The sequence below is a fragment of the Panthera leo genome, chromosome B2 (genome assembly GCF_018350215.1).
Source record: "Panthera leo isolate Ple1 chromosome B2, P.leo_Ple1_pat1.1, whole genome shotgun sequence".
Lineage (NCBI taxonomy): Eukaryota > Metazoa > Chordata > Mammalia > Carnivora > Felidae > Panthera > Panthera leo.
The window spans coordinates 11,668,262-11,691,128 of NC_056683.1; the positions used below are offsets into that span (position 1 = coordinate 11,668,262).

Below are 22,867 nucleotides of genomic sequence, written 5' to 3' on the forward strand. Positions count from 1 at the left end.
TTTTTTTGTTAATTTCCCAGGTCAATTACTCATTCTATCCTGAAGTTAGCTGGCCTACAGAGAGCTCAAACCTTTGGACTTAACTTCATCTGTGCCATATTTTAACTAATCAGAGTAATGGATGGAGACATACTGTTTAATATGGTTGATCTGGGGTAGACCCAATCATGTCATATGCGTGTCTGTGGGTGATCTAGCTTTCTTGCTTGCTTTCTTTCTTTCTTTCTTTCTTTCTCTCTCTCTTTCTTTCTTTTTTTTTTTTTTAAAGGTTTTACTTTCAGGTAATCTCTACACCCAACATGGGGCTCAAACTCACAATCCCGAGATCAAGAGTGGCACACTCTACCTACTGAGCCGGCCAGGCGCCCCCTTGCTTGCATTTTTTATGCTAAATACAGTGCTTGTCACGTAACAGGTAAATGAAGAAATAAATACATTAATGTTGAAGTAATAAATAAAAATGAACCTTCGAAGAAGTGAGACGTGATCTGGATAGTAGAAATAAACTTATTTACTTACTATGGCAATAGTTTATCCTCTTTGATACATGTGTTGTTTTATTCATAAGTGAACACAACGATCAGGTATTTTCTTCTATGTTTTCTTCCTCTGTTTTCCTTCATAAGCTTTTCCTTGTATGGTATCCACCTTGATCTCATCAAGCTTTCTGGTTCCTATTATCTGTTAAAATATTTATAGAGCACCTACGATATGCCAGGTTTAATTCTAGGTATTTGGAATATATTAGTGAGAAAAAGAGAGACTTCCTCTACTGGGTTTGTAAGTGGTGAACGGACGGCAAATAATATACATGATAAATACATCTTACGTTGAAAAAAAGTAGAGCAATAAAAAGGGATGTAGGTTCTGGGGAGTTTTATTAATGTAAAAAGGCTTAGGTAAGAAGGTCTGGCTGACTGAAATATTTGACTATTTGGTGAATTCTGTTTCTTCTAGCCAATCCTGTCACATGCTAGCAGCTGATCAGAGTGGAATATGGAATTTCAATGAGGAGAAAATAGGAATTGGAAAGGAATAAAAGTTGCCTCCCTCACTCCCACCCCAGAACTGGCTAACCTGGATTCAGCCACTCATAAAGCTAGAGTTCATTTTCAATTCCAGATAGTCTTGACCTTGGCATACAATACAGGATAATATGCTTGCTGCTGATTAGCATTACAGAATAAAATGTGCCAGGTATACTTTCTAGTACCTGCTTGACCACCTCTGTGTTACCAATCTTGATTTTTTTCTTGTAGGTACATTTTGTCAGCTCTGGGTCCTTCTGACTTCCAGTGCATAGCGTTACTTTATTAAATTAAATACACTCAGAGATTTTTTTTTTGGTGACCCCAAGATACAAAATTAAAATGTGAATATATGTACCCTACCACTGGGCAACATCATAAAAAGTTGGTAAATTTACAGGCAGGGAAAATATACAACTGTTTCCCATGTTTGGTTTTAGGAAATTTCTCTGAATTGCTAAGATGTACCTTTCCAACATCACACACTCGCATTGCTAAGTACAAAATACAATGCCTGCAAATGAAAGGCTGAACGGTCAAACTCTTTCCTTCCTTCTGGCACATTAGATGCTCCTTCCAGAACACAGAGAGATAGGCTGAGGCCAAGAGGAACTGACCTGGGCAGTCAATGGGATTTGTTCCTCATCATCAGGCCATGTTAGGAACCCCACACAAGTCTGTATAAGACCTTCAGTGGTGAGCCTCATATAGGGATCAGTTTTGGGGTAGGGAGGACATGAATTGCCTGCTATCAGTCAGGTACTATACTTTGCATTCTATATCTTAATTAAACACCACAAAACCTTGGAAAAATTAGCATTATTATTCCTGTTTTACGAATGAGGGGATAAGTTCAATAAATACTTAGTGATATGCTCAAGGTCATCTGGACAGAACTGGGATTTGAATTCAGATATGTCTGCTTCTCAAAGCTTATGTTCTTAGGCATAACGAAGAAAGCATTGGCTTTGGAGCGGGGCACATCCTGGTTTAAACCACACCTTTCACACCCGTTGGGGCTAACTTCCCCTCTCTGAGCCCCAGAATCCTTCTAGGAAAGGAGTAATACTCATCTGTGACCAAATAAGATAATATGTGTATAACGTCTGACACATACACATCACAGAGACCTCAAGATGGGACCTGTTGTTATTTTCACCATTATTCAAAGATTTTACTGACTGTATGTATGAATAAACAGTATGTCATTGATAGCCAAACAAAATGTATTGCTCAGTGAAACATCACTGGTAAGAGAACCGACAGCCCACAATTTGTAGCCACAAGGATGAGCTCTCAGCGCAGGCCGTCCTGGATGAGGTAGAAACTCAGGTCTTCTCTTCTGAGACTCCCAGGCCACTTACTCGTGTACTCCTAGATACGACATAGGCTGAAGCACTGTGACAATGACTGGAGCACTGAGGAACAGTCTTTGGGAGAGGCTGCCCAAGGTCAATGCCAGGTGGAATTGTATCACCTCTCATGTGTTGACACCATGCTGGACTCTGAGACCTCGCTGTTGCAGTCGCTACTGATTAGTCGTCACCGTATCACTGATTTTCTTTAAAGACAACTTCTCTTGTGGCCATCAGTTTTGTAAATTTTGGACCTCATATCCTTCCTAGACCTGCTGGTACAAGCGTTTTCCCGTTAGCAAGAGTGTGCCACAGGCAAGAGACATGGCAGCCTGTAGTGGGAGAACGTTCTGTTTGCTACAGACCTGTCGGATATGAAGGGCAGCACAATGGAGTTGCCATGCACTGCAGGCACCAGAGTCAGTCTCGGATTTTAGTCTTTTTTTTTTTTAATTTTTTTTTTAACATTTTTATTTATTTTTGAGACAGAGAGAGAGCATGAACAGAGGAGAGTCAGAGAAAGAGGGAGACACAGAATCTGAAACAGGCTCCAGGCTCTGAGCTGTCAGCACAGAGCCCAACGCGGGGCTCGAACCCACAGACCAAGAGATCATGACATGAGCCGAAGTCGGATGCTTAACCGACGGAGCCACCCAGGCGCCCCTCGGATTTTAGTCTTAACTCTGCCTCTTACTGACCAAGAGAATAACATTCACCTCATAGAACAGATGTGAAGCAACAGGTGTTCCATATTCATTAACGCCCTTCCTCCTTACGCTTCTGGAAGGTACACTTTGAGACCAACTGTGACAACTCAGAGGGCAAAGTCCAATGACTAACACAAACTACTACCTAGTGAGATGCCTCCGAGTGACTGATACTTCGGTGTCTACCTTGATAGGTGCTGATTCTTGCTAATGACTTTGAAATTAAGTATTATTATCCCATTGTTTCAGCAGACAAAACTGAGGTTTGGGCACACTTACTAATTTATCTCTGAAGTTGGCCTGTATTATAAATGATTTTTTTAAAAAAGGGGAATGGGAAATGGGAGGCAAACCATAAGAGACTCTTAAATACAGAGAACAAACTGAGGGTTGCTGGAAGGGAGGGGTGGGTGGCAGATGGGTTAAATGGGTGATGGGCATTTAGGAGGGCACTTTTCAGGATGAGTACTGGGTGTCATATGTAAGACATGAATCACTGGGTTCTACTCCTGAAGCCAAGACTACACAGTATGTTAACTAACTTGAATTTAAATAAAAAATAAAATAAAAAAGGGAAGGAAATTCATTGAACAATTACTATTAATTGCCTCAATGACCACATTCCCACCACCATGCTGTTACCAAAAGAGTAAGAAGGTCACACGAATGCACAGCTACAGCATGGTGAGATGTGGTCCAAGAAGGAACTGGGGAGGAGCTGGTCTGAGGTGGGTGGGGTCAGGTGGGACAATCCAGAGGGGCCAGCTTTGCTTGTTTTTGTTTTTTTTTTAATGTTTATTTATTTTGAGAGAGAGAGACAGAGAGCATGAGAGCACGAGGTGGGTAGGGGCAGAGAGAGAGAGAGAGAGAGAGAGAGAGAGAGAAAGAATCCTGAGCAGGCTCTGTGCTGTCAGCATAAGAGCCCAACGTGGGGCTCGATCCCATGAACTGTGAGATCATGACCTGAGTTGAAACCAAGAGTCGACGCTCAACCAACAGAACCACCCAGGCACCCCTGTTTGCTTGTTCTTTAAAAATGAGAAGAAATGTGCAGAGTTCTAAGCTGGGAGAACAGCAGGTAAAAATACACACACTCCTATAAAAAACAAAGACACAGAGGCATAAAAAGTCACAGTGTGCAGGAAACAATAAATTTTCCTGGAAGGCATGGAACGCAAATCCTGTGGGGAGTTGTGGGTGATGAGGCTGCCAAGCCAGACAAGGATCTGTGTCTGGGGAGCCCCACGTGTGGTGCTGAGCAATGCGGATTTTAGAGAGAACTCCTGGGAGGGTTTTAAGCAGAGCAGCGCCCCAACCGGAGACTGAGAATAACCAGCTTGGTGGGGAGGAGAGACTCAGAGGAAGGCACGGGGGTGGGGCCAGCACCAAAGCAGAGGCAGCAAGGCCAGTAGGAGGTGTTTCTAAGGCATTGATGAGGGACTGACGAAGGCAGTGGCTAGGGTGACCATGAGAAGGGGCCGGATCTGAGAGGCATGTAGGACAAGAATGCCTTCTGTTTCTATTCTGCTGCCTCTGGAGGACCCAGCACACAGTAGGCACTCAATAATTGAGTGCTGAGTTGATGAATGAGGTAAAAATGAGAAGTGACAGCAGACAGAGACACAGAGGATGACTCCAAGGCTCCCTGTCTAGAGGACGCTTTTAAAACTGCTGCTGCCTCCTGCTGATAAAGTCAAGGAAGCTGCTGGATTCCATGAGCAGATGGAGACGGCACCCTCCAACCCCAGCAAATCATCTTTCAAGCCAAAGGCAACCGTAAGAACATGGCGCACAAGAACTACCAAGCATGGGCTTTCTGCAGGATGCGGAATGAGAATTCAAGCTCTTGTCTGAGTCCTAAGTGGAAGAGTGACTTCAGCTGGCCTTTGGGTTGTGGTCACAGAGTCGATAAGAGAAAACACTTCTAGATTGCTAGCCTTTCATGATCCCATGTGGTGGTGTCTGGGATCCTTTTTAAGAAGTATTCCTATAGTGTTTTCATGATTTCCTTGGCCAGGCTTGAATAGTATGTTCTTTACCTAGGTTTCTTGCCTGAAGATAGTTAAATTATAAACACAAAATCCTGGAGTCCTACTTCCTATTATTTTGTCGGATTTTCCTATTTTATTGTTTCTTAGAACATGTTTGGTCACAAACATAGGGGGCTATTGTAATAGGAGGAATGTTTAGGTTCACGGAACTGCCCCATTTTTACTCCTTCATTCTTTGAGCAGTATGGCACGGTGGATGGTGGGAAGATGCACAGCTCACCCTCCCCCATTCCTTCTTTCCTTCTCACTCCTCATCCCCAGAAGCTCCTGCACTATGTGGGGACCCCGCAGAGCCTGCCATGGAGGTGGTTTGAGGGCTACTTCAATAGAACGTTCTGGGAGTCTCTGGCTCCTGACAATGAAGGGAAGAGCATTTGAAACAGGAAAAGGAAGTTAAGACTGCAGAGACATGGTTGCCATATGGATTTTCCTTCCACAATCCATTTACTTTTTGGAAAAGAACAACCTTATTAATAATTATTAGCCCTGTAGTTATCAATTAACCCCTTTTTCAGGGTCAATGCAAATCAACCAAGAGCAATAAAGGGGCTGACAAGAAAGGAGGAAGAGTGGATGTGACATGGGAGCCTGCATGACAGGAAAAGTATGCTGATATGGCAGCCAACAGGGTGATGCCCACACTCACCCCATTACACCCAGGGCCCAGCTCTCAGGACTGGGCTTTCAGGGTTAGCTCCCTTGCCATCTTGGGCCACAGTGTCACTGGCTACCAAACCTGGCTGGAGAAAGCTGGTGGCACTGGGAACCGGAAGCTTGTGCTCTAGGCTGGTAAAGCCCCGCCGATCATTGCAGGTCTCTGGCAAGTTGTGTAATGGAACATCTGTGAGCTTTGGTGTCTCCATCTGTAGATGGAGTGTAACATTACTATCCACGCGCTCCTGTGTGACATTATGGAAACTAACAGGTGATAAAAGAATCTCGAGATCCTCGAATTAAAAGGTTACTGGGAAATGTTCACACAAAATGCCATCAGTATTTATGCCATTTACATCAGGAGTTGGGGGAAAAACCCTCAGGACTGGGAAATCCATTGATTTTACTATTTCTGTTTTCCATTCTACTTATCTCAAATTCTCTGCCCGCTGAATCCCACCCCCCCAACTTCAAAAAGAAGTACTGTCCCTTCTATATCTGCACTTTTATTGAAAGCAGAGAAATCAGACAATGGCATTTGAGTCTGGCATTTTGGGTTCATTTAGAAGAATCTTTATACTTGAAAATAAGAAAGAATGATTTTCAAAGGCAGTGAAAGAAAATCATCTTCAGTTAAGGGCAGTTTGTGTCCAGAGAAGCAATGGGGATGTGGATCCTGGGACAATGACATAATCCTCCTTCTTCTGTACTAGGGATAACTCCGGGCGTCTACAGGCAGCTGTTCAGTGGTCTCAAAACCATTTTGTTTATGGAGTTTCCTGACTCCAGACAATTCTACAGTGTGGTCATGGTCAGATTTCCTGGTCACGCACCTATGTGTTGCTTGTGCTGGACCCAGTTCCACATAGAGCTCCCCCAACACTTGACCGACACTCACAGCACACACCCTCAGCTCCATATGTATCCTGTTTGATTTTTCCATTTGTAAAACACCTGGGAACACGTTAGATCCAGATGAAAAGCAAGGTGTTTACAAACTAGTAAAGAAATACGATATTTATCCTGTCAGCTGAAATGAACGTGACAGATGTATTTTTGGTTAAAATTAAGATCCTGAGCCCTATCACGTTACTCCCGGCGATGTCGCCAGATGCACAGCGTGTGTCTAACAAAGACACGCCCTGTGGTCATTTGAGCCAGGCTGCGGGTTCCAACAATTCATGGCAGGGAGCTCGTGACAAGGGCTTGCCTGAGAGGGGGCCCCACCCACGAGTCGAACCCACTGGAGTAGACTCTTGAAAGCAGTGTAGAAAGGATTCTATCTTGCCCTGCCCACAAACATCTTCGCTGTCAGGCAAGGGTTCTGGGAAGAAAACACATGGACTCTTCAATTTGGGTCTACAAAAGTGGTTCTCATCTCGGAGCAGCAGACTAGACATGTCCCCAAGGACATAAATATGGGAACGGACCAGTTCTTCCCACTAGGCTCGCTGGGACTTTTCTTCCCACCGGATTTGCATAACTCCAAATAGGAGTGACTTGTGCGTGCACAGAGGGCACACAGGGGAGACACAGGAGAGAATCCACGGGGCTATTTTCTAGGGCAAGCTCTTCCTCTGGTTCTTTTCAGGGTCCCCTTGTCCATAGTTTATGAGCCCGGTCTGCTTCTCTTGCTGACCAATGAGCTGGTAAAAACAATACTGTTGGCAGTACAGGGAAAGATAACTGAACTGCCTTTAAGCCTGGCCTTCTTGAGGGCTTTGTGTCTAGTGACAGGACCTGGGCATGTGAGAAGGCTCTACCAAGGGGTCCTAGGGTTCCATGCAGGTTTGAATTTCCATCTTTCCACACCTCCCTTTATGGACTGGTATTTGCTTCTTTTGCACAGGTGCCTAATCCCAACTTCATCCCACTGTAATAATGATAGTCAAACTGGGTCCTTTATCGTTACCTTATCTGCACTCTGTAGAGCTAGTCTACCGTGGGTTATGTCTCTCTGGGGTGTGGCCACCTGCACACCAATGAGGTCTTTCCTCCACATTGATATGCATTCCATGTGTACACATGACATCTTAGGAGTCACAGGGATTCTTATAGAACCGTCCAGAAAAATTAGAAAGGAAACAATGGGGAGGGAAAAAAAAGAATGAACGAAAACAGCTGTTATGTACCCTGGACTCTTGAGAAGGAATTTGGGGGATGGTAGCACCCACCCTCCCCATAAAATGATTTGAAATAGAAAAACAAGAAACAATAAGTACCATATAATAAGTTTCATAAATAATAAATAAGTCAAACAAATAAAATTCACCAATTCGCAGCCTGAGTCCCATGTAAAAGTTTTGCAATTGAAGAAGGAATGAGCAAAACAAACAAAGAAACAAAAAAAACCCACCACCACCAACAACAAAAACCATGGACCTGGGGCTATCCACCTAAACATGTCCGAATGAGCTCATGACAACAGCTTCCAAAGAGAGAGAGAAGAAATAATTGTCACTATGAAGGAATCAGGAGGGATAGGAAGCTCAGCAAAACTTGCAAATTTATAGACAAATAAAAACACCAAGAGAAGAATTCGTGCAGCCCAGATGGTTAGTGTTACCATGACAAGCCAGAACAACTGGCCCAAAGTATGGCTGCATTACACAGATAGTAACATTGGAACTGTCCCCGACAAGCCTAGTGTTAACCGCTGAATTATGCCTCCCCTAGATTTGTATGTTGAAATCCTCACCACAAGTACCTCAGAACATGACCATATCTGGAAGCAGGGGTGTTGCAGATGTAATTAGTTAAGATGAGGTCATGCCGGAGTAGGGTGGGCTCCTAACCCATTATGACTGGTGTCCTTACAAAAAGGGGAAATTTGGATAAGGAGGCACACACGCTGGGAGAGCACCATCTTGGTTTTGGAGTTCTGGCCTCCACTACTGTCAGACAATAAATTTCTGTTGTGTAAGCCCTCAGTTTGTGGTCGTGTTTCGTTATAGCCGCTCTGGCAAACGAATACACCTGACTAATAGGCTGGAGAATCTCAAGCTTGGACGAATAGGCACATGGTGGAGTCAGGATTGTGATAAGCACAAAATCAGGAGCAGAGATAACAGAAAATTTCCTAACCGGGAAGGGAACTTTGGCGTGGATGTCGGGAGAATCCCGACAAATCTACTCAGTAACGAGTGACTTGGCATGCCCATATTTCCCTTCACAGGCTTGTCTATCACTTAAAAAAAAAATAAAGTAAAGGGAAAGTTTTAAAGCGACCATAAATAAGGGAAGTTGGCATTTAATGATTTAAGGAGAACAAGTAATTTGGTTTCTCTCCTTAGACTTTGGAGGAGAACAGGCCTGGGTGGAGAAATCATGACAAACCCAAGAAAAAATACTTGACCAGGGTCATCTTGCCCTTTAAGGGCAAAGGAGAATATTTTAAGATTTAGTGGACTTGAAACAATGACCAACTAAAAATAGAAACAGTGGGTCACAAAGACTCATACCCATTATGTCGCTGCAGGAGATAATTAAGGCTAGACAGAGACTTAAAGATCTCTTTGAGAAACAAATGAATTAGAGTATTAAGCAAGGATTAATTAATACGCCTTTCACTAATAATGAAAACAGTTGGTAAGTTAGCAAATAAATTCTTGGAACTCTCAAGTAATAGCAGAACCCTAAAAGGATCTCAGATAATAACTATAAAGAATGAATACTAGAAGGGGAAACAAAGACTCTTTCTGATTCCTAAAAGGGAATGAAAGTTTATTTAGTTAATAGTAGAAATAAATAGAAGCAATTAAAATGGTTTCTCTGAAATACATTAATGTTAAAATGTTAACGAACAGACCACTTAGGGTTATCCTTTGGCCTAGCTCAAAAAGAAATAAAGAGTTTAAAATCCAGCAAAGAACACACAGAAATGAAAAAGAGAAAGCATTAAACGACTACAATAGGAGATAAACTGATTGGGCTTAAGGATAAATAATGTATCAAAAATAAACAAGAACAGCCTGAACTTGCTTATTGTAACAAAAACAGTAGTTGACCAGATGAAAAAAAAAAATAAAATCCAACAATCTGCTGTTAAAAGATATATTTAGTACCAACTCATTTTGATCAATGGGGTGGGGGAGAATGGTCTCAGATTTAACCCACTTAACTACAAGAGCAGAGATACTCTGGGCTTTTCCATTTGTTCGACGCAATTTCACACACTTGAACCCTGCCTGTCTTCCAAGACTGGGTTCCAGGGTCCCCTTCTCTGTGACCGTGTCTGCAGCTTCCCCAACCCCTACGCAGCGCTCCAGACTGCCACGGGGGGCCCCGTCAGCTCAGCATTTATTACGGAGCACCACATTTAGACTGATCTTTGGTCCTCACCGGACCTTGAGCTCCTGCAGAAAGCAGCTCTTGGTGTCTCTAAGCCTAGCTAATCAAATGATGGACTATGGTGTATCCGTCAAAATGAAACATAAATGGATTTGGAAGATGGAGATGGACATTTCAGGGCTTTTCTTTAACACAGGCATGGAAGTACACTGTTGTAAGAACTTTGGCTGCTCACTGTGATGGCGTATTGGATTTGCTTGGGGAAGGGGTTGGCGGAGGGGAGGGGACTCGGATGCTGAGACGGCAAGCTGCAAAGGGCCCTGAATGTCGTCCTATGGGGTCTATGGGATTGACTGCAGGATTCCAGATTAGTTTCTTTTCTGTTTGTTGACTCTGCTTTGTCACAGTGCCCACGATCAAAGAATGGGGCACAGACAGTGGAGAAACCAGTTAGGAGAGTCCATTCCTATAATGTTTGTCAGTGAGTGGTGGTATTTCTTTCTTCTTCTGTCCTTTCTTTTTTTAAGTTTATTTATTTTGAGAGAGAGAGAGAGAATGAGAACATGAGTGGGGCGGGTCAGAGAGAGGAAGCAGTGCAGAGCCTGACATGGGGCTTGAACTCATGAATCATGAGATCATGACCTGAGGTGAGATCAAGAGTTGGATGCTTAACTGACTGAGCCACCCAGGCACCCCTTCTTTTGTCCTTTCTTTATTCACAGTTGTTTCAAGAGCAAGCCTGGAATACTTTTATGTTAAAAAATTTAAAACCTTCCCCTCTGTAACCCAGTCATCCTTTCTTCCTCTCTGCATTAGGGCAATGGGAATGGAGTAAAGGTTTCAGATTCCACAGTCTTATGGTCAGGGCAGTGTCAGGGCTCAGAGACTGGTTAGATGTGGGGGCTGAAGGAAAAGGAGTCCAAAGAATTTAGGAATTTCTAATTCAAGTGACAGGGTGGTTCGTGGTTCCATCAACTGAGAGAAAGAATCAGAGTGGGGGCTCAGTTTGACCAAGGTGTGTATGTGCGGGTTCTGGACAAGGTGCATTTGAGGTTCAGGTAGAGCATCCAGTCCTCGGGATAAGGAGTCTGGAGGTGCATAATTGGCACCATTAGCACAGGGGTGACTGGTACCACCATGGAAACTGAGGATACTGATCAGGGAGAGACGGGGTTCAGGAAATTGCTCTTCTGATGATAAAGAATGAAATCTTGAGGGAATATATATAATTAATGAGTAGAGGAAGAAAGAGAAGCCAGAGAAAGAAATGAAATGGGAGAGACAACTTGCAGAGAATAGAGTTTCATTTGCAAGAGAAGAACAAACTTTTAGGAGGGGAACGGTCAGTAGTAAAGTTTCTTCAGGGAGGTTGAATGGAATGAGGACAACCAGGAAGATCCCAGGGCACTGGGAAAGTCTTTTTTGGTAAAATGATAAGGAAGGAAGACAGATGACAGGAGACTGAAGGGTGACAGGGAAGTGAGGACATGAAATCAGGGAGGACAGAGTATTCTAAAGAAGTCTGGTGACGAAGGGAAGGAACGTGATGGGTTTAGGTGGTCAAGGATGATGAGATTTTTTTGTTTGTTTAAAGGAGAAAGAACCCTGATTTGGTTGGCAGACCAAGCAGAAGGAGCCAGTAAAGAGAGAAAGAGGGAACGATTGAATAGATAAGGTTCCAGAGAAGTCAGGAGGTGGTCACATAAATGGGGTACTCATGATGTTATCAGATCAAAAAGAGAATTCTGAATAAAAGCAATGAGGGGTCACTATAGGATTGCCACAGACACAACCTATCTAATATAGTAAATTTTTATGTCCCAAGCAACATAAAAAAATACATAAAAGAGAAGTGGGGGGAAAGCAAGAAGAAATAAGTAAATGAGTAATTGCATAACAAACTCTATTCAGGACATGCCTGGACAAAGAATACAGACAAAATTGAAACTTACAAAAAAGTAAGGAAAAACTAACAGACATAGGAAAGAGAATTAAACATGAAACAGAAACATGTTTAATTAAACATTAAACAGAAACATGACAGAATTAAAAAATATTTTCTTTTCACTAAAAATAGATCTCTTCCCACCATTTATTACATAAGGGAGACAAAGACACATTAAAAAAATATACCTACAATATTCTTCCACAATGTTAGAAAACCAGTATCAACTGAATTCCATTTAAGTAACACCATACAATTAGAAATTTTTTTCTTATAAATAATATCAATTAAAGAAGCAAGCCATGGCCCAACCCCTGTGCTCTTACATTTCTTTTAGAACCCCACTCCTGAATCTTTGTTTTGGTCCCAATTCTTCACGATTTCTCCCCAAGCTCAGCTGAAGGCATTGGGTGGTATTTCCTCTTTATAAAGGCTTATTTGTTTGCTGGTCTTCTCTACTCAATCTTCTTTAAAAATACTAATTATGTTTTATATGTATGGGCTCAAGTTTATTGGAGAATCAGGTAAAGAATGAAGATATGGATCATAAGAATTTATGATTAACCAAAAGTTAACTCAAAAATAGAATGCCTACTCAAATGATGTCATAGATAATTACCAAATAAAGAATGTCCACTATGATGACAAATAACATGGATTAGGATGATAGGAGAAGATGTGAATATTTAGTTATGTTACATACAAAGAGCAGAGAAAGTACTCTGACACAAAACTGAGGAGAATATGAAATAATATAAGTCATTAGATAATGATGTTCATCACATTATTTCCTTTAGAATTTCTTCAATTTACTTTTCTTTTTTTTTTTTTAACAAAACCAAAAATCAGGGACAAAATGGAACAGGGGTCATCCTCTTGGAAGAGTTAAGAAAACTAGCAGGTTATAGAAAATGTCAGCAAAAGTACTCTTTTTAAATGAGACAAATATATCTCCAGGTCCTGTCAATAGTAAAATAAATGTTCCACTTAGAAAAACTAAACAAGACTAAAGCCACATAGGGCACCTGGGTGGCTCAGTCGGTTAAGCATCCGACTTCAGCTCAGGTCATGATCTCACAGTTTGTGGGTTCGAGCCCTGTGTTGGGCTCTGTGATGACAGCTCAGAGCCTGGAGGCTGCTTCTGATTCTGTGTCTCCCTGTCTCTCTGCCCTTCCCTTGCTCATGCTCTGTCTCTCTCTGTCTCTCAAAAATAATAAATGTAAAAATTTTTTTTTTTAAAAACCACATAAAGCATCTCAGAGCAATAAAGAGCTCGATGGTGAAACTTGTGGCCATGTCTACTTGGGAGATCTTATAAGCCAGTTATCTTGATGCTCAGGTAGGAAGAATAAAATTTAATTAGCATTTAAAAGAAAAAAAGAAAACAACAACAACAACAAACCAAACCAAAGAGAAACTGGGGTGATACATTCATGCTCAGAATTGGAAAACCTTAGAGGAGCCAAGATGGTGGAACAACAGCATGGAAGTTTCTTTTGCATCTCGCATCCATGAAATACAGCCAGATCAACACTAAACCATCCTGCACACCTAGAAAACTGATTTGAGGATCAACAGAACCTGAACCACAGAACTTAGCAGGTACGCAGCATGGACAGGTGAACTGGGGGAGAGAGAAGCCACAGAAAGCAGGGAGCTGTTTTTGCGTGCTGAGAGAGGGTGGAGAAGATGGGGAAAATATAGGAAAAGGGCCCTGCCCCCCAAAGCAGCTGGAAAGTGGAAAAGTGGAAATAGCTGCAGGGACTGAACTAAAAAGGGAGAAAGGAGAAAGGAGAGGGCTTGAATTCCATCAAGACTCTATAAACAGGAGGAGCACAGAGTCTGAAACGCCTCAGCTTGATACCTGGCGGTGCTCTGGTGGGAAGGGCGCATCCCAGGAGCAGAGTGGGGTCAAGGAGATCCTCAGGCCACATGGGGAGAAGTGGTTCCACTGCTGGAAGCCTCTGGTAGAGGCTGTGTGGCCACCTGGTCCCAGCAGATCCCAGAGAACAACCACATTCGCGGGGGCTGGAACAAGGTCATTAAGGGGGAAGCCGGGTGCCAGATGTGTGTTGTGATTTTCCATAATCCCTGAAATGCTGCTGCTACATGATCACATGAACTTTTTCTGGGGTGAGCTGGCACCCAGCTGCAGGCTCTGGGCATTGGCAGCAGCACGGTCCTGTGAACGTTCCTGGGGGCGGGTGGGCACCCGGACATTGCTCGGTGAGACCCTCCCCCAGAGGATCTGAGCAGGTCAAAGCCGCAGTCCCTCAGAAGTGAGGGGTAGGGAAACCCAGCCGCATCTGAGATAAAACTCAGGAGGCAGGTGTCGTCTGGCAACCTGATGGCTTTGTCACAGACAGTGTAAAAGTGGGGAGTGGATGGAAGCCTGAGACAAAGGACAGATGCACAATTGCTGGGTGGGGAGAGCACAGAGTTCCAATACTAGAAATTGGGTAGCTGGCTGGGTAACACCATTTTCACCACTCCCACGCATGCGCATACACACCTACAAGCGCCATAACAATCCACCCCAGTAAGCATCGCCATCTAGTGGAGAACAGAGCCGTTACACTAAGCCCCGCCCAACTGGGCCAACTTCGCTCTTCAGGAACACCAGAAATCTCTCCGCCTGCTTAGTTTATGAACTATAAAGTGCCTCATAGTTTGACTTCTAGGGGAAAATGATTAATTTTAATCGTATTTCAGTCTGTTCACTGGTCCATCTATTCAATTTTCTTTTTTTCCCTTGATTACAGAAAGATAAAAAATACTTTTATTTTCAATTTTTATTAAAAATATTTTTATTTTTTCCACTATATTTTTTACTTTTTCGTAAATTTTTCAAATTCTATTTCACTTCCTTCATTTCATTTTATTCTATTTCATTGTATTCATTTTCTCAAAATTTCAAATGTTTTCCTTCTTTTTCCTTGTTTTTCTCCCCTCCCCCCCCCTTTTTTCTCTAACCTATCAAGCTCCTTTCAATAACCAGACCAAACACACCTAGGATCTAGCATCATTTATTTGATTTATGTGTGTGTATGTGTGTTGTTTTTAATTTTTTAATTTTAATTTTTTTTACCTTATTAATTCATTTTCTTCCTTCAAAATGATGAAACGAAGGAATTCACCCCAAAAGAAAGAGCAGGAAGAAACAACAGCCAGTGACTTAACACAGATACAAGCAAGATGTCTGAACCAGAATTTAGAATCACGAAAATAAGAATACTAGCTGGGGTCGAAAATAGATTAGAATCCCTCCCTGTGGAGATAGAAGAAGCAAAAACTAGTCAGGATGAATAAAAAAATGCTATAACTGAGCTGCAATCTCTAATTGATGCCACGGTGGCAAAGATGGATGAGGCAGAGCAGTGAATCAGCGATAGAGGACAAACGTAGGAGAATAATGAAGCAGAAAAAGAGAGGGAGACTAAGGCAAAAGAGCACGATTTAAGAATTAGAGAAATCAGTGACTTGTTAAAAAGGAACAACATCAGAATCATAGGGGTCCCAGAAGATGAAGAGAGAGAAAAAGGGGTAGAAGGGTTATATGAGCAAATCATAGCAGAAAACTTTGCTAACCTGGGGAAAGACACAGACATAAAAATCCAGGAAGCATACAGGACTCCCATTACATTCAACAAAAACCAACCAACAACAAGGCAAACCAATAGTCAAATTCACAAAATACTCAGGCAAGGAAAGAATCATGAAAGCAGCAAGGGAAAAAAGTTCTTAACTTACTAGGGAAGATAGATTAGGTTTGCAGCAGACCTATCCACAGAAACTTGGCAGGCCAGAAAGGAGTGGCAAGATATATCCAATGTGCTGAATCGGAAAAATATGCAGGCAAGAATTCTTTATCCAGCAAGGCTGTCATTCAAAATAGAAGGAGAGATTAAAAAATTCCCAAACAAAAATTAAAGGAGTTCATGACCACTAAACCAGCGCTGCAAGAATTTTTAAGGGGGAGTCTCTGAGGGGAGAAAAGACGGAAAAAAAAAAAAAAAAGACCAAAAGCAACAAAGACTAGAAAGGACCAGAGAACATGACCAGAAACTCCAACTCTACAGGCAACATAATGGCAATAAATTCATATCTTTCAGGACTCACTCTAAACATCAATGGACTAAATGCTCCAATCAAAAGACATAGGGTAACAGAATGGATAAGAAAACAAGATTTATCTATATTCTGTTTACAAGAGACCCACTCTAGACCTAAAGACACCTTCAGGTTGAAAGTAAGGGGATGGATATGTCATTTGCAAATATCTTTTCCCATTCTGTCAGTTGCCTTTTAGTTTTGTTGATAGTTTCCTCTGCAGTGCAGAAGGTTTCTATCTTCATGAGGTCCCAATAGTTCATTTTTGCTTTTAATTCCCTTGCCTTTGGAGATGTGTCAAGTAAGAAATTGCTGCAGCTGAGGTCAGAGAGGGTTTTTTTCCTGTTTTCTCTTCTAGGGTTTTGATGGTTTCCTGTCTCACATTCAGGTCCTTTATCCATTTTGAGTTTATTTTTGTGAATGGTGTAAGAAAGTGGTCTAGTTTCATTCTTCTGCATGTTGCTGTCCAGTTCTCCCAGCACCATTTGTTAAAGAGACTTTTTTCCATTGGATAGTCCTTCCTGCTTTGTCAAAGATAAGTTGGCCATACTTTTGTGGGTCCAATTCTTGAGTCTTTATTCTATTCCATTGGTCTATGTGTCTGTTTTTTGTGCCAATACCATGCTGTCTGGATGATTACAGCTTTGCAGTAGAGGCTAAAGTCTGGGATTGTGTTGTCTCCCACTTTGGACTTCTTCTTTGATATTACTTTGGCTATTTGGGGTCTTTTGTGGTTCCATACACATTTTAGGCTTCCTTGTTCTAGCTTTGAGAAGAATGCTGGTGCAATTTTGATTGGGATTGAATTGAATGTGTAGATAGCTTTGGGTAGTATTGACATTTTAACAATATTTATTCTTCCAATCCATGAGCACAGATTGTTTTTCCGTTTCTTTGTATCTTCATTTCCTTCATAAGCTTTCTATTTCCTTCATAAGCTTTCTATAGTTTTCGGCATACAGATCTTTTACATCTTTGGTTAGATTTATTCCTAGGTATTTTATGATTCTTGGTGCAACTGTGAATGGGATTAGTTTCTTTATTTGTCTTTCTGTTGCTTCATTATTAGTGTATAAGAATGCAACTGATTTTTGTACATTAATTTTGTATCCTGAGACTTTGCTGAATTTATGTATCAGTTCTAGCAGACTTTTGGTGGAGTCTATTGGGTTTTCCATGTATAATGTCATGTCATCTGCAAAAAGTGAAAGCTTGACTTCATCTTTGCCAATTTTGATGCCTTTGATTTCCTTTTGTTGTCTGATTGCTGATGCTAGAACTTCCAATACTATGTTAAACCACAACAGTGAGAGTGGACATCCCTGTCGTGTTCCTGATCTCAGGGGGAAAGCTCTCAGTTTTCCCCCGTAGAGGATGATATTAGCTGTGGGCTTTTCATAAATGGCTTTTATGATGTTTAAGTATGTTCCTTCTATCCTGACTTTCTCAAGGGTTTTTATAAGACAGAATGCTGAATTTTGTCAAATGCTTTTTCTGCATCGATTGACAGGATCATATGGTTCTTTTATTAATGTGATGTATCACATTGATTGATTTGCAAATGTTGAACCAGCCCTCCAGCCCAGGAATGAATCCCACTTGATCATGGTGAAATGACATATCAGACAAAGGGTTAGTATCCAAAATCTATAAGGAACTCACCAAACTCCACACCCGAAAAACAATCCAGTGAAGAAAGGGCAGAAAACATGAATAGACACTTCTCTAAAGAAGACATCCAGATGGCCAACAGGCACATGAAAAGATGCTCAACGTCACTCCTCATCAGGGAAATACAAATCAAAACCACAATGAGATACCACCTCATGCCAGTCAGAGTGGCTAAAATGAACAAATCAGGAGACTATAGATGCTGGAGAGCATGTGGAGAAACAGCAACCCTCCTGCACTGTTGGTGGGAGTGCAAACTGGTGCAGCCGCTCTGGAAAACAGTGTGGAGCTTCGTCAAAAAATTAAAAATAGATCTACCCTATGACCCAGCAATAGCACTGCTAGGAATTTACCCAAGGGATACAGGAGTGCTGATGCATAGGGGCACTTGTACCCCTATGTTTATAGCAGCGCTTTCAACAATAGCCAAATTACGGAAAGAGCCTAAATGTCCATCAACTGATGAATGGATAAAGAAAGTGTGGTTTATATACACAATGGAATACTACGTGGCAATGAGAAAGAATGCAATATGGCCTTCTGTAGCAACGTGGATGGAACTGGCAAGTGTTATGCTAAGTGAAGTAAGTCATACAGAGAAAGACAGATACCATATGTTTTCACTCTTATGTGGATACGGAGAAACTTAACCGAAGACCATGGGGGAGGGGAAGGAAAAAAAAAGTTAGAGAGGGGGAGAGCCAAATCATAAGAGACTCTTAAAAACTGAGAAAAAACTGAGAGTTGATGGGGGGTGGGGGTGGGGTGGGTGATGGGCATTGAGGAGGGCACCTGTTGGGATGAGCACTGTGTGTTGTATGGGAACCAATTAGACAATAAATTTCATATTAAAAAAAAAAAGGGGGGATGGAGAATCATCTATCATGCTAATGGTTGACAAAAGAAAACCCGAGAAGCCATACTTACATCAGCCAATGTAGACATTAAAATACTGTAATGAAGAAGGGCATTATATCATAATTAATTGGTCTATCCATCAAGAAGACCTAATAATTGTAAACATTTATGCTCCAAATGTTGGGTTAGAGCACCAAATATATAAATCAATTAATCACAAACATAAAGAAACTCATTGATAATAATACCATAATAGTAGGGGACTTCAACACCCCACTTTGGACAGATTATCTAAACAGAAAATCAACAAGGAAACAATGGCTTTGAATGACACACTGGACCAGATGGACTTAACAGATATATTCAGAACATTTCATCCAAAAGCAGTGGAATATACATTCTTCTCCAGTGCACATGAAACGTTCTCCAGAATAGATCACATACTGGGATACAAATCAGCCCTCAACAAGTACAAAAAGATCGAGATCATACTGTGCATATTTTCAGACCACAACGCTGTGAACCTTGAAATCAACCACAAGAAAAATTGTGCAAAGATAACAAATACTTGGAGACTAAAGACCATCCTACTAAAGAATGAATGGGCTAACCAAGAAGGTAAAGAGGAAATTAAAAAGTACATGGAAGCCAATGAAAATGCTAACACCACAGCCCCAAACCTCTGGGACGCAGCAAAGGCGGTCATAAGAGGGAAGTATATGGTAATCCAGGCCTTCCTAAAGAAGGAAGGTCTCGGATACACAACCTAACCTTACACCTTAAAGAGCTGGAAAAAGAACAGCAAATAAAACCCCAAACCAGAAGAAGACAGGAAATAAAAGATTAGAGCAGAAATCAATGGTATAGAAATCAAAAAACCAATAGAACAGATTAATGAAACCAGAAGCTGGTTCTTGGAAAGACTTAACAAAATTGATAAACCACTAGCCAGTTTGATCAAAAAGAAAAAGGAAAGGACCCAGATAAATACAATCAAGAATGAAAGAGGAGAGATCACAACCAACACAGCAGAAATAAAAACAACAATAAGAATATTATGAGCAATTATACACCAATAAAATGGGCAATCTGGAAGAAATGGACAAATTCCTAGAAACATATACACTACCAAAACAGATAGGAAGAAATAGAAAATCTGAACAGACCCAGAATCAGGAAGGAAATCGAATTAGTAATCAAAAATCTCCCAAAAAACAAGAGTCCAGGGCCAGATGGCTTTCCAGGGGAATTCTACCAAACATTTAAGGAAGAGTTAGCATCTATTCTCTTGAAGCTGTTCCAAAAAATAGAAACGGAAGGAAAACTTTCAATCTCTTTCTATGAAGCCAGCATTACCTTGATTCCAAATCCAGACAAAGACCCCGCTAAAAAGGAGAACTATAGACCAATTTCTCTGATGTACATGGATGCAAAAATTCTCAACATGATATCAGCCAACCAGATCCAACAATACATTAAAAAAATTATTCACCACGACAAGTGGGATTTATACCTGGAATGCAGGGCTGGTTCAATACCCACAAAGCAATGTGATTAATCACATAAATGAAAGAAAGGGCAAGAACCACATGATCCTCTCAATAGATCCAGAGAAAGCATTTGACAAAATACAGCATCCTTTCTTGATAAAAACCCTTAAGAAAGTAGGGATAGAAGGATCATACCTCAAGATAATAAAAACCACATATGAAAGACCCAACGCTAATATCATCCTTAGTGGGGGAAAAATTGAGAGCTTTCCCCCTAAGATCGGGAACAAGACAGGGATGTCCACTCTTACCACTGTTATTCAACATAGTATTGGAAGTCTTAGCCTCAGCAATCAGACAATACAAAGAAATAAAAGGCATCAAAATCAGCCAATGGGAGGTCAAACTTTCACTCTTTGCAGATGACATAATACTCTATATGAAAACCTAAGATTCCACCAAAAAACTGCTAGAACTGATCCATGAATTCAGCAAAGTGGCAGGATATAAAATCAATACACAGAAATTGGCTGCATTCCTACACACCAACAATGAAGCAACTGAAAGAGAAATCAAGGAATTGGTCTCATCTACAATTGCACCAAAAAAACCATAAAATATCTATGAATAAATCTAACCAAAGAGGTGAAAAATCTATACTGAAAACTATAGAAAGCTTATGAAAGAAACTGAAGAAGACACAAAAAAATGGAAAAATATTCCATGCTCCTGGATAGGAAGAACAAATGTTAAAATGTCGATACTACACCCTAAGCAATCTACATATTCAGTGCAATACCTATCAAAAACACCAGCATTCTTCACAGAGCTAGAAAAGAACAATCCTGAAATTTGTATGGAACCAGAAAAGACCCTGTTAGCCAAAGGAATCTTGAAAAAGAAAACCAAAGTAGGAGGCATCACAATTCCGGACTTCAAGCTGTAATCATCAAGACAGTACGGTACTGGCACAAGAACAGACACTCAGATCAATGGAACAGAATAGAGAACCCAGAAATGGGCCCACAAACATATGGCCAACTAATCTCTGACAAAGCAGGAAAGAATATTCAGTGGAATAAAGACAGTCTCTTCAGCAAGTGGTGCTGAGAAAATGACAGCGACATGCAGAAAAATGAACCTGGACCACTTTCTCACACTATACACAAAAATAAACTCAAAATGCATGAAAGACCTAAATGTAAGACAGGCAGCTATCAAAAACCTCGAGGAGAAAGAAGGGAAAAATCTCTTTGACCTTGGCCGCAGCAACTTCTTACTCAACACGTCTCTGGAGGCAAGGGAAACAAAAGCAAAAATAAACTATTGGGACCTCATCAAAATAAAAAGCTTCTGTACAGCAAAGGAAACAATCAGCAAAACTAAAAGTCAACTGACAGAATGGGAGAGGATATTTGCAAACGACATATCAAATAGAGGGTTAGTATCCAAAATCCATAAAGAACTTACCAAACTCAACACCCAAAAAAACAAACAATCCAGTGAAGAAATGGCAAAAGACATGAATAGACACTTCTCCTAAGAAGACATCCATATGGCCAACCAATACATGAAAAAACGCTTAACGTCATTCCTCATCAGGGAAATACAAATCAAAACCACAATGAGATACCACTTCACACCTGTCAGAATGGCTAACATTAACAACTCAGGTAACAACAGATGTTGGCAAGGATGCAGAGAGAGAGGATCTCTTTTGCACTGCTGATGGGAATGCAAACTGGTGCAGCCGCTCTGGAAAAGAGTATAGAGGTTCCTCAAAAAATTAAAAATAGAACTACCCTACAACTCAGCAATTGCACGACTAGGCATTTATCCAAGAGATACAGGTGTGCTGTTTCAAAGGAGCACATGCACCCCAATGTTTATAGCACCAGTATCAACAATAGCCAAAGTATGGAAAGAGCCCAAATGTCCATTGATGGATGAATGGATAAAGAAGATGTGCTATGTACACACACACACACACACACACACACACACACACACACACACACACAATGGAGTATTACTCAGCAATCAAAAAGAATAAAATCTTGCCATTTGCAACTACGTGGATGGAACTAGAGGGTATTATGCTAAGCGAAATTAGTCCATCAGAGAAAGACAAATATCATATGACTTCACTCATATGAGGACTTTAAGAGACAAAAAAGATGAACATAAGGGAAGGGAAACAAAAACAATATAAAAACAGGGAGGGGGACAAAACATAAGAGACTCATAAATATGGAGAACAAACAGAGGGTTACTGGAGCAGTTATGGGAGGGGGGATGGACTGAATGGGTAAGAGGCATTAAGGAATCGACTCCTGAAATCACTGTTGCATTATATGCTACTTAACTTGGATGTAAATTAAAAAACTAAATTAAATAAAAATTTTTAAAAAAATTGGAAAACCTTGGTTTTCCACTTTTTTGCTCTTATTGGAAGGATACCAGACAAATATATTTTTGTGTTTTATCCCTTATCCACATGAGAATAAGAGTATTTGTTCATAACCAATCCATAGACCAGGGATAATCATGCTTAAGCCCTTCCATGATGGTCTTGTTGAGTGTGAATCTCCTTTCTGCTAGAAAACATGCACTCCATAAATATGGAAAGAAAAATCTCCTCTTCTGGACTCCCTGAAATTCTCATACTGTAAAAAGTGATAGGGTTGACTTTCTATGTACTGTTTCCA

The 22,867-nt window shown here is 41.1% G+C and overlaps 1 protein-coding gene and 1 long non-coding RNA gene across 3 annotated transcripts in view; both read right to left on the bottom strand.

Moving 5' to 3' along the window:
- The window catches only part of CAP2 (cyclase associated actin cytoskeleton regulatory protein 2), a 157,722-nt gene that overhangs the window by 58,881 nt on the left and 75,974 nt on the right, over nucleotides 1–22,867 (bottom strand). The gene's annotated exons all lie outside the window — the stretch shown is intronic.
- On the bottom strand, nucleotides 2,178–12,557 carry LOC122219537. Its single transcript, XR_006202431.1, has 2 exons — nucleotides 12,357–12,557; nucleotides 2,178–2,655 (listed from the first exon to the last, which is right to left on the bottom strand). It is a non-coding gene; the product is annotated as an uncharacterized LOC122219537 (long non-coding RNA).